This window comes from Cavia porcellus, unplaced genomic scaffold (assembly GCF_034190915.1).
Source record: "Cavia porcellus strain 051 isolate PalLab524CR breed Dunkin Hartley unplaced genomic scaffold, mCavPor4.1 scaffold_24, whole genome shotgun sequence".
In the NCBI taxonomy this organism is placed as follows: domain Eukaryota; kingdom Metazoa; phylum Chordata; class Mammalia; order Rodentia; family Caviidae; genus Cavia; species Cavia porcellus.
The window spans coordinates 47,219,275-47,231,540 of NW_026947507.1; the positions used below are offsets into that span (position 1 = coordinate 47,219,275).

Consider the following 12,266-nt stretch of genomic DNA (forward strand, 5'->3'; position numbering starts at 1 on the left):
TCCAGAGTATGCTTCTCTGTTAAAGGAACTAGATTTGGAATTTACAGTTAATAAACTTCCCACAAAAACTGCTGCAGACACACGGGATTTCACTCTGTATTTCCATCTGGCATTTAAAAATGGAAATGTGAGGCCAATTCTGTAAAATCTCTTCAAGAGTAGGAGAACGGAATACAGCTGAACTCACAAGGAGTGGTAAGATCCTATCTGTAACTGAGATGCAAAGAGATTTTTCCAGAAAAAAAAAAAATTAGGGACCAACGATCTCATGAGCATAGATGCAAAGCTTTGGGAGGTCACATCAGCAGGGACAGTGAGAATGTCCCCATGCCTCAGTAATGACAGGGAGGGGACAGGTCGTGACCAGCATTTTCAGAATTCTGAAGGCCAGCCGAGTTCTCACCACCCAGCAGCATTTATTCAGAACGCAGCTCAGTCCTGGCCAGACTGGGCGCTGCCTTCCTCCCTGCCCAAGGGGACCCTGGGTGTTTTGGAGGGCTGAGGCAGGCAGAGCTGAGCCTTTCTTTCCAATCCCAGGTGGAAGCACTCGTCCCAGGACACAACCATCCAGCACCTTTGAAAAGATGAGTTCGCGAGCCCGAATGGTCAGGTTACCGGTGCAAGTAGGGGACAAGCGAAGGATCCCCCTGGGGGTAAGGGCCATGTAGCTCTGGCACGTGGGGTCCACAGATGCTCAGGGCTGTGAAGAACAGGGACAAAAGGAATGAGAACAAGGTGAACCACGTGGGCTGGGGGAACGAGTGCGATGCATGGTAGAACAGTGAGTGAGAGAAAGCACCCCTAAACCAGCCGGCAGTCCTGCGGTCCTGAGGAAAGCACCCGGGCACTGCCCACTGAGCCCGCCTCCTGGAGTTCTAATTTTGATATTATACTAATTTTTTTTTTTTTTTTTTTTTTTAGCGGTAACAGGGATTGAACTCATGACTGAGTACTTAACTCAGGCGCTTATGCCGCTGAGCTAAATCCCCAGCCAGGAGAAAGACAAAGAGGGCTTCTACTGAAGAGCTGAAGCAGAGTTATTAACTTAAAGGGGAAGTTTCTCACTGAGACATGAGAGAGGACTGTGACTTCCAATACCTCCTTTTTTGAATCATGCTGGAAGTTCTAATCAGGGCCCTTAGCCAAGAAAGAAAAAGAGAAAGACCACTTCTGGCAGATCACTTTAGCAAGCAAGAAGGGATACTGCCACTACTGGATTCAGCATGAATTTATGTATAAAATGTCCTGCAAGTCCTACAAGTTTATGGATGACAAATTATCTAAAACCTCATTGTTGCATTTATATGCATTAGCTGTGAAAAACATGAAAATGAAACAAACTCAACTCTATTAGTAACAAATTAAAGAATAGAATAAAGAGTAACAGACTAAAGAGTAGACTGAACACTTAAGAATAAACATAATTGAAAAAGAGCAAGAAATCAGAAATTGGAGTTCAGGATCCAGAAAAAAGCCAAGATCACTAGTAAGACTTGGAAGCCAGGATCATCAATGAGGAAGAATAATCTTCATAACACGTGGTTTAGAGACAGCTAGACACTTACAAGCTCAAGAGGGTGTTTGGAACCCTACCTCACACCATGTATAAGTTTTTAATTCAATGAATCAAAGATTTAAATGTGGATGCTAAAACTGTAAAACATTTAACAAGGCAGTGTGACCTTTTAGACAATAGTTTCTTAGACTCCAAAAGCAAAAGCAACCATATTAAAAAATAAATTCAATGTTATCAAAATCCAAAATTTATGTTCCAAATAAGAAAAAATACAAAATAAAAAGTTACAAATTGCATTTCTGATAAGGTTGTAGTATCCAGCATTTAAGGACAGAAGTCTTACAATTTGTTGAAAAAAAGGAATACAACCCAATTAAAAATAGACAAAGGATTCCAAAGATATTTGTTGATATACAAATCACTGATACATCCATGAAAAGACATTCAACATCAGTACTAATCAAGGTAGCACGAATTAAAAGCACAATGAAATATGCTGGCTGGAAAAGTTGCTTAAAAATCAAGAAGAGACTCGAGTAGGATGTGGAGAAAGCTAACCTTGGCCATCATGGGGGATGGGATAGGATGACGGCTTGTGCAGCTGCAGGTGCCGGGTGCCCTGTGGTGGCCTGTGGTAGCCTGTGGTGGCCTGCGGTGTACACCCAGGAGGGTGAAAATGTTATCTCCACCAAGGCACCATCCCAGCATGACTCATACATGCCAAAAGTGGAAGGAACTCAGGTGGCCACAAAATGAGACAGCAAGTATGGCACCATCTCCACGTAGTGGGTAGGATTCAGCCCCGAAGAACAGTGAGGCCTCGAGTAACACCGGGGCATGACAGACTCCAACCTTGAAAACATTTGCTACGTGAAGAAGCCAGAGACGGAGGCCACAGCATGCAATGTCTGGAGCAGTAGCAGCGAGCCTACTGTATTGAAATTCAAAGGAAAAAAATGCAAAGACTTTCAAAATGAGAGGAGCAGTGTGGAAGTTTCACTACCTGAACTGAAGATGTATCAGTGAAGACCATGAGTTTATATGTATATATGATACACATACTAACATCCTATGGAGTTTGATGAACTAATGCATATCCACATATCCACCTATCTATATCTCACAGAAATATAACAGGGTCCATAAAGAGATTCATAGCCCAGCACCTTCCTCTCAGTTTTGCTGTGAAAAATGAAGCCACTCTAAAAAGTGACATCTATTAGGAAATAACTGGTACCAGAAGGGGACAAGAGAAGAGGGGCTAATAAAGTTTTCCCAGACCAGAGCTCCTGGCAATTTATTGAGATCCTCATTAAGCCCAGATGATGTTTTGTGGTGTTCACTGTACAAGAGTCTTGAATAACTTTTGCTAAATTTTTCTCAACTAATGTGTCCTTTGGTAGCATGTACACGATGTCTCATGACTCATGAGAGTACTGCCTAGCATGATGCTTGGTGTCATTCCCCACCAACGGCCACAGAAGAGACCAGAGGTATGGTCTGCGAAACTGTGGGACTCGTACTGAGAGGACATGACGGCTGAGGACAGCTAGCTCCACCCAGCCCTGTGGCTAATTGTACTTGAAGAGTCGCTAGCCATGGCCTCTTCCTGGTCTCTTCTGCTCCTGATGGAAGGGTGCTTTGTTCTTTCCTTCATACACCTGCCAGATCTCATCCTACCTCCAGCAACCTCACCCCATCCTGTAGACCCTACAGCCAGGAAATACCACGGATCTGGCACTGAGCACTGACCCCCCCCCCCAGCTCCCCATTTCACTTTTATCTTCTCCCTGAGTTTTTCTTTGCAGTCTTGCATCGTAGCACCAAACAGGAGCACCAGGTCTTCGCTGAGGTCCCAGATAAGGTGGTGCTGGATGAAAAGAAGCATAACCAGGCCTTGGGAGTCCTGGTCAGGACCTCCTTGGGGAGCTTTGTGTGCACAGTCACAGTCTCCTTAAAAGCACAGTTCATAAATTATGATTTTCCTTGTCTCCTTCCTCCCTTCTTTATGTCCTCTATCCTACCCCAATCTCACAAGCCACATGGAAATTTTAATCTGCTCTTTGGTACACATGGGACATTTCAGGCATAAATTCATAACTGAAGCAGATCAGATCTGCACAAGGGGCCTGTGGTGGGGAGGGGGTCTCCCGGGTCCTCTGGATTCCTGGACAGAGATACAAAAGCAAAGATGTAGTCATAGACGAATGTTACTTCCTGGGTCTCTTACAGGGTATTTTGCTCATGAAAATAAAACAAATGTAAATTATGAACCTGTGTCTGGCCACAGAATGTGAAGCCTTGGCTGCACAAAGACACTACAGATATTTACTTTTTATTAGCTGACAAACAAGCTAAAGGACAAACCAAGATTGTTTTATTTAATTTTGGAAGAGTGATGTATTCATAATATTGCTTGTAGCTCAGGATAAAATGCTAATGTGCCTTAATTTAAATAATGTATCCAACTGCAAACACACACAATGAGAAGATATTTGTGCTTGTCAAAACAGCAAATGAAGGGGTGAAATCAAATGAGAAAAGCATTTCCGGAAGCGGGATTGCACAGAGATTGTGCACAGCAGCAACTTCATGTTTATTTTCCTTTGATGATTAAAGACAAACAATGAAGTGCGAGACATCTTCAGAATACTGACTCCTTTTCTGCCTGATATTGCTCCATAAATGGTGCCCTTCCCTCTGTGTTCACGGGGAACACTGGATAAAATACACTTACAAAGTAGAGAGAAGTGAAGCACCATAGGGTTATAAATGCTCTCTGCAGCACAGCCTTCAAGGAGCTCATTCGAGGCAGCCCCGGTTTCTAATGGCCGGTGAGGCCAGGCCCCTGCCTCGCCTCCATCCTGTTCTTCTGTGCCCTGAACCGCAAGCCCTCCTCAGACTTGCCGGACACTGCAGACTCCCCCTCTCCGAAACACACACCTCTTCTCCACTTAACCCCAAATCTTTGCTCAGATTTCCGCATCATGTTTTCAGAATGTTTCTTTCCGACCCTTTAATAAAATCAGAGGTAAATTCTTCCTGGTTAGCCTGGGGCTTAACAATGTCTCCCTCAGGCAACAGGAACTAAATGAGTGGATAAGCAAATCAGAGGACATGGCCTGCGTGACCGCAGCCCCACGCTCTGAGGTCCCTCTGTACCCTACTCCTCCTCCAGCCTGGCTCCTGGGCACTCCTGGAGGAGGTGGCCCAGGGCGCCCTGATTCCTTCAGACCCTGTGATGCTGCATCCACTCATTGGCTCTTGGCTACCAATCTTCAGCCCTCACTTTAGCCATTTTTTGAGCCAGCTGCGCTCCTACCCAGTCCAGCAATCTGTTACCATCGGCTTAGCTCAACTGATCAGGGTTCCTGACAGGAGATAGAACTCATGACCTCATGGCACTGAGCCAAATCCTCAGCCCTCCTTAAAGTCCAAAGTTCCTGTAGCTTTTAAAATAATCTATCACAGATCAGGGACAATCCCAGTTTATTAGGGTTCCCTCCAGTCCCCACAGTGCAGGCTGCTCATCTGCATGGGCGGAGTGGCCCTCCACTCTGCTGCCATGGTTTAGCCTGGTCAGGGAGGGAGATGGAAGCACCCCTGCTCCACATCCTTTGTCCAACAAAACACCAGGTAGCAGGGCTGGCTTTATCTGGGTGCCTGTGGTGACCATGGGGCGAGGGCAGCCAGTGTGGAACCCACTTGACACATGCCAAGAACCCACAGTTGGCACAGGGTGAGGTACAATGATGTCCATGCCCACGCTCAGGCATTTGATTGTTGCGGAAAATAAAATTAAGAGGAGGGGATGTTCCCAAGCCACACAGCTAAGCAGGGGCAGAGCCGTCTCTAGAGACCTCCAGGGCCACTCTAGGGCTCCCTTTGTGGCCAAGGGCACTAACTGTGAGGGCGAAGCCCTCTGCCGTGCGCTAGCCACTGCAGCAGCCTGGAGATTTGAGCAGGGAGAAGCTCTGGGGTCACAGCAGGGTGATTGTTCACATGCAGCAGGGGCTGCTGGCCTCATTCAGCCTGGCAACTCAGTCCCAGCCCACGCCCTCCTGTCTCATGGCTCAGGGCCTCTCCTGCTACCCTGCAGCCCCAGCACCCTGAGGATCGTGGACCGCAGCCCCTGAGGGCATCAGCCTCATCTGCATTACTGCTCACTCAAGACTCAGTGGCCCAAGAATATAGCTCACCAACTCACTGTGCAGTCATAAATGCCCCATTCTATCGTGATGGGCCTTGCCAGAACTTAAGATGTCTCATCTGTTTCTTTGTGTAAAGGAAAAACAATCCATGTTGAATCTAGGGTAGTGTTTTTTCCCAGTGCACAAGAACAGTACTCATAACATGTGGTTTTAAATCAAGAAATCTGGTTTTCTGTTCCTTTCTTGATTTTTCTGATTGAATCTGAGGTCCAGAAGCTCCTGCTGCTGAGACAGGGCCTTAACATTTAGGACCCAGGTCCCTGCCTGTAGGGAGACAATACATTACCTCAAGAGGCTTCTAGGAGACAGCTTTTAGTAGGAGGGTGCTATGTGAGTATAAACCAGCAAGTCAAGCACAAAACTATGTATTTTACCTCCACCTGTAGTATCATGATGGATGAGCCACCAAGGAGAGAGGTGATGCTGATTCCGTGACCACACAAAGAGGAGAGAGATGATGTGAAAGAGTGGAAGTGCTCTGCCTGTGAGTGTTGAGTGTCTTTCCAAAAGCCACTCCTCATCGGGCCTCCACAGCAATGTCTCCCTTGTTTTCTGTTTTCTTTATGTGGAATTTTCCTGGAATGAGATTTTCTTAACACTATCTGCTTATAAAGCCACATATTTTGTTAAATTGTGTGTTCTTGGTGACTAACGAACTTTCCTTCTTTGGTTTTGGTTCCTCAGATACCCCGGTGCGTGGCTGGGGCAGTGTTCTGCAGACCGAATGTGGAACAGCTCAGACATCAGGCAGGAGCAGGTAACGCCGTGCAGCCTCGTGCAGACCGCAGCAGGGACTGCAGAGACACAGAGGTCGGTGTCCTCCTGCCCAGCACAGCCTCACAAGGATGAAAGATTCCCTAAAAAGGCCAGCGCTGAGCACATCTGGGTGCAAAAGAAGGTCATCTCCTTCCTTGGTCATTTTAAGAAGTTGTTTGTAAAACCTATGTCAGGACTGTTTCTCCATTACTTTTTTAAAATAGAAATTCTTTTTAAATTCTAAGCAAATACAAGTTGCAGGATTAATCAGAGTTGGCTCATTTTTCCACCTGTCAACCACCTGACATCCTGGCAGACTTCTGATGTCCCTGTGGGCTTTTCTGAAGCTTCCTCCTGTACAGGCAGGAGAGGGAGCATGAAAACAGTTGAGAATGTTCTCATCTGCCTTGAGTGAGGCAAAACAGAATCATGTTATAAAACAAAACAAGCAAAACAAAATGCATATAGGGAAGCCATCTAAAGGTGGACATATTATGATCCCTGAGGAAAAATGCAAACACAGGATGCAGCGTGAAAGCCAGCTCAGGGAAGCGAGTCTGGGAAGCACGGCCTCGGGGTCCAAGGTCAGCGGCAGCATCTCCACTGTGCTCAGGGCTGCCAGATGATTGATTCCTGGAGATAAAAAACACCTCCTCCTGTCACAAACTGTCACAGGCACCCTAACACCACAGCAGCCAGGCTGGGGGGCAGGCAGCACCCAACGTCAATCACAGCCGATTCTGTCCTCCAGTCTGAGCGACTGAGATCACCTGTGCCACTTGTGGGGTTCGGGCCCTGAGGGTTCTTGACGCGAACTCCTCAGCTGTGCCCAAGCTCTCTGCTCTTCAGGCAGCTGCTACTATCTGAGGAGGTCAGAGAGTTGGGACAGCAGCAGTGGGGTGGAGGGGGACAGATGCTCACTGTCTGAACAATAGAGTAAAAGTAAAACTCAGCTGGCGAGTTGCTCTACGGATCCATTTCACTGTCTCAGCAGCTATTTATTAAATACGTTCCCGAATCAGGCCTGTGCACAGAAGAATCTGAAATCTATACTTTACGATAAATAAAATACACCAGAAACATTTCAGCAGAACAAGACACTGTCCAATCCCTGAAAGTGCAGAGTGAATACATGAAGCATAATTACAAAGGTAGTAACAACTAGAACAAAGTCCCCTGGAAAAAATAATGAGCATGTTCACGTGGGCATTTGTCTATTAATCAAGCATTTACTAAAACCCCACAATGCTTGTGCCCTTTGCCTTATAAGGGGACAACCTGACACCTGGAGATCATTCCTGGCTGGCTCTCTGGGCATCACATAACCTGCAAAGCCGTTGCAGAAACTGACCATCATGAAGGGCAGTGAAGAGCACTCAGAGAGTCCCCGGCACCAGCTGCCATCCAGATGCACAGAGGAGCAGGCAGCACTCACTGCCTTCCTGTCCTCAGAGAACCCAGGACACAGAGGAGCCAGGGGCTACCATCCCCTGGGGCAGCACTGAGAAATGCAGTGAGGTGCGCTGTGGCTTGGCCTCTGCAGAGTCAGAGCTCAGTGCACCCTGTATTCTCTGGGACTCGCCTGGGATGTTCATGATCTGCACAGATTACAGGTCCCCATCCACCTGCGGACCGGGTGGCAAGCAGTTTCTGTTTTATTGGCCAATCTGATCCTAACTTTAACCACTTGAACATATTCACAATAGAAAGATGATGCTCTGGAAAGCTATTGGTTGGCAATTGGTGGAGCACAACTGCTTTACTTATGTTTAATTAATAAAACTTCATTGCTAATGTAGAAAAAGATGCTGTTGAAAAGAAAGACCACACACAAATGTGGCAGAAAGAACACATGGATGGAATAAATGGAAGCAGAGGAAAATGTGCAGTCCAGTCTGCTCCAAACACAGGCCCTTGACACAGGGAGGAAGTTGGATCATGGAGCTAAATGGCTGTCAGGCTAGGACAGAGGAATTTCATTTTTCAAAGCAGTATTTCCTCTCTGCAGCCATGCTTTGTAGTGCAGAAATCCCTGTCTGTATTACTTTCTCTTTCCCTACAAAATTCATGAATACAACTCTAACGTTCACTCCAACTATGTGGCATAAGTTTTAATGAGTGTGTTGAGGCAGCCTTGTGTTCTCCTGTCATCCCAGCTCCTTGGGGCCTGCCCCTGAGCACAGCTGACAGCAACATGTGCTCGCATGAGCTTGACTGCATGAAACCTCTACCTTCCATCTTCTTGATACCAGCAGAGGGATCTTAACTCAGACATGGTAAGAAACAGGCTGGGCCAAATATTGCAAGGACTCAGGCATGTGCCCTCCAGGAAGCTTTACCAGGGATTCTCAATTGGTAGGAGAGAGACCCAGAACTCTTCAAAGAACAGAGAGAGCAGCAGGTTTGTGTGGATTTGCTGAAATGGCCTAGCAGTTGGCCAGTTCCAAAAGCTGTTACTTCTTGTGACAGACGAGGGTGACCAGGCTGTCACAGTTACCTTGTCCTAGGGCTGCTGAATTTTCAAAGAATTGTCAGCAGCACCTTACTGAAGACAGTCTGGACTCGAGCTTCTGAGCTCCATGACAAGGTGGGGCTGAAGGACCTCAGAGGCCTGGGCTCTTGTGGATTCTGAAGAAGTAAGTGGTACAGTCAGGATAAGAAAGAAAAGAAAACTCATCCCATCTCCAGAGGGCGATCTGCCAGACTGGCGCTGTGCTATGGTATTGGACAAAATGTTTTTAAAGATCAGCATGTCCACATGCACAGCTGAGCAGACCCTGGCCAAGTGCTGAGACGGCAAAGGGGACAGACAGTGGCTAAAGGCACAGTGCCAGGTCTTTGGCCCCAATGCATTCGCCCTCAGATGTCTGCAGGTACAGAGGCACAACCCTCAGGTCTTGAGAGATGACCTGGGTCCTGGAACTCCTCCCCCTCACACAGAGATGTCACACAGCACAGCTGGTGGAGAGCTCATAATGGTATTGCTCCGGGACGCAGCCCTAGAATTGGAGGTTTTTAAGTGACCAGAACAGCGAGTAGAGTGGGTTTATATGGTTTTTTTTTTTTCTTAATGACAATTTGTTATTAAAAGAAACTAAAAATGCATAATAAGCAAATGCAATGTATGGTGCTATGCTGGAATTTAGGTTTAATTAGTAAGAAAAGGCAATTTTAACATAATGGAAACATTTAAATGTTTTTTAACTTGCTGATTTTACAGATGTGGTAAGTGGTATTGTGGTTTCGTATGGCAATGTCCACCCTAAGAGAAGGCATTTTAGGATTTTTAAGAGTAAAGTACCATGTTCTAGTACTTACAATTTAATTATAAATGACAAAAAAATTCAGATGTTGAAAATTAACTTTATGAAGTGAAAAGCATGTATATGTTGTTTCTATTCTTTTTTATCTTTTACTTTGTTTGGAAATTTTCAAAATAAAAATATTGGAGGACAAATTTAAAGGATAGTTGTAGATTTTAAGTGCAGTCAACAGACGAGTGCTCACACAATTCTAAAATAGAGAACCCTAAAAAGCACACAGCATGCTTCAAGAGAAGTCCTTATCCCTTAAACCCATGGATTATCAGAAAAAGAATTGCTTTTGGCAATCCTGCTTCCCACCAGCTGCCTCCCACCTGCCAACCTGGAACTGGAACCTCTGATGGGTACAGTGAGCCTGCAAAGGCATCTGGTCAACTTCACACACACAGAAAGTCGGAGCAGAGTCTCAGGCAGGGTCCAAGAAACATTGCCCATCTTTAGGTACAGGTCTCCAAATCTTTCAGTGTCCATGAAGAAAAGGAAGGGGAAAGAGACAAAGGTGAGTCCAGTCAAGTTGTCCTGGTGCGGCGTGGACATAGAGAAGGAGAAAGCACGAGCATGAGCAATATCGTCTTACACCTGGACACACACACATTTAATGTGCCAGGAAATGACACAAAGCAGATGTCATTTGTGGGAACGCTGGGGAGCTACATTATTGCTAATGTCTTCTTTGGCCTCCTTTCTTTGGCACTGATAGAGGAAAGCCAGTGTGAGTCTGTTTCCCCTGCAGGAGATGCAGGTGTGGAGTGAGCCCGTCCTCGAACCATGAGCTGTGAGCCTCCTGGAAAAGCAGGGGCACCATGCAGGCTGGGGAGGCTTTTCTCCAAACATCCCGCCGCAAACCCCACTTTCATCCACTAAAGTCTAAGCTGTGACCTGTGCTAATATTGCTGCTTCTTCCACAACCAGAGTGAAGCTTTAAGGGGTTTCTGGAGTCTGATACTTGGTACCTTCTATCCCTGTGCTCCCACATGGGCAGAAGCTGAAGGAGGGCTTGCAGACAAAAGCAAGGGTCACACAGAGGACCACGGGGGCATCCCAGGAACAACAATGAGAGCTGAGGTCTTGCCAGCAGCAGAAGCATCAGAACACAGCAGAGCAGCAGTGGGCTTCACAGCCATGCTAGGGTGTGAGAGAATGGGGCACACTAAAGACCAAGGGTGAGAAAACAGAGGTTCATTCTGATACAGAGAGCTGTCTGCATGTGGATTTTGCTAACATCTGATTCTTTGACAGCAATGTCCAACAGTGTAATAACTGTCAATTTTCAACTGAAAATATGCAGAGCACTACCTCATTCATCATGCACCACCACAATTTCTGTTTTTAAGTAAATTTTCTATTCCCTTTTTCTAAAACATCAACCCAGAAAAATAACATTTTACATTGTCTCCTGATTTTTTCACTCTTTTCACCTCAGCTCTTTTCTAGGAAGAGATTCAGAATAATTTTTGTCAATTTTTTCCCTCCCTGGCTTATGCATCCCATCACTAACCTACCATATATCTTTTGGACCCTCACAATGCCTAATGTCTCAAATAAATTAAGTATATGAAAAGCTCTCTCTCTCTCTCTCTCTCTCTCTCTCTCTCTCTCTTTTGCCTGGGGGATGCACCACAGCTTCCTGCCAGCAACAGTGAGACGGGCCGAGCCGTGGGACCCCTTTACAACCTTGCTGACCAGCCTCTCTCACCCAGAGGGCACATAGCAGCTGCCCCACCTGAAGGAGGGAACTTGGCCAAGCTGCGGGGAAACTGCTCCAACCTTACCTGCGACCTTCTTTCAGCCTGGAGAGCTCCAGCACTACTGGCACCACCTGGACGAGGGAGCAGCCCTGCTGAGGAAGGAAGCTTTGCTGCCACAGCAGGGAGCTGTATAGCTTGGAAAGGCCTTAGGTCTACATGAGAGGAGCCTGGCAACCTTCTCTTAATTGGTGGCTTCACTGCCCAAGGAGGGAACTACACTACCAGAGGAGTCCCAGGAGTCCAGGACATAAGAGATAATTTCCAACATGCCCAGGGGAAGCTTGGAACAACATTTGAAGCTCAAAAATATAGGAAAATGACAAAATGAAAGAACAAAATGCAATCTCAAACATCCAGACCATCCCAAGAAAGCCTAGGAGCCATGTACATAGAAGAAAATACATGCCACATACCTGAAATACCTGAAATAATAGTAACCAAAATAAAGAAGCAACTCTGGGAAGCCTTAAAGGAATTCAAACTAGAAATAATCTCTCAGGTAAAAGACGAAATGATAAAAGAATGAAGGAGATGCTGAACATATCTAAAGAAGACACAGTTAAAAAATTGGAGGAACTAAATAAAAAGATAGAATCCTTGGATGAACAATATAAGAAACCAACAGAATATATGAAGCAGATGCAAAGAGATATACAGGAAATCAAAAATTCCATTGAAAGCTGTAAAAACCACCTCAATGAATGTGAAAGAA

General features: G+C 45.9%; 1 long non-coding RNA gene across 1 annotated transcript; it reads left to right on the forward strand.

Annotated features, from left to right (window-relative positions):
* The first annotated feature begins 370 nt into the window (after positions 1 to 370).
* On the forward strand, positions 371 to 4,155 carry LOC134472620 (uncharacterized). The gene is made up of 2 exons (XR_010042508.1): positions 371 to 653; positions 922 to 4,155. It is a non-coding gene; the product is annotated as an uncharacterized LOC134472620 (long non-coding RNA).
* The last annotated feature ends 8,111 nt before the right edge of the window (positions 4,156 to 12,266 follow it).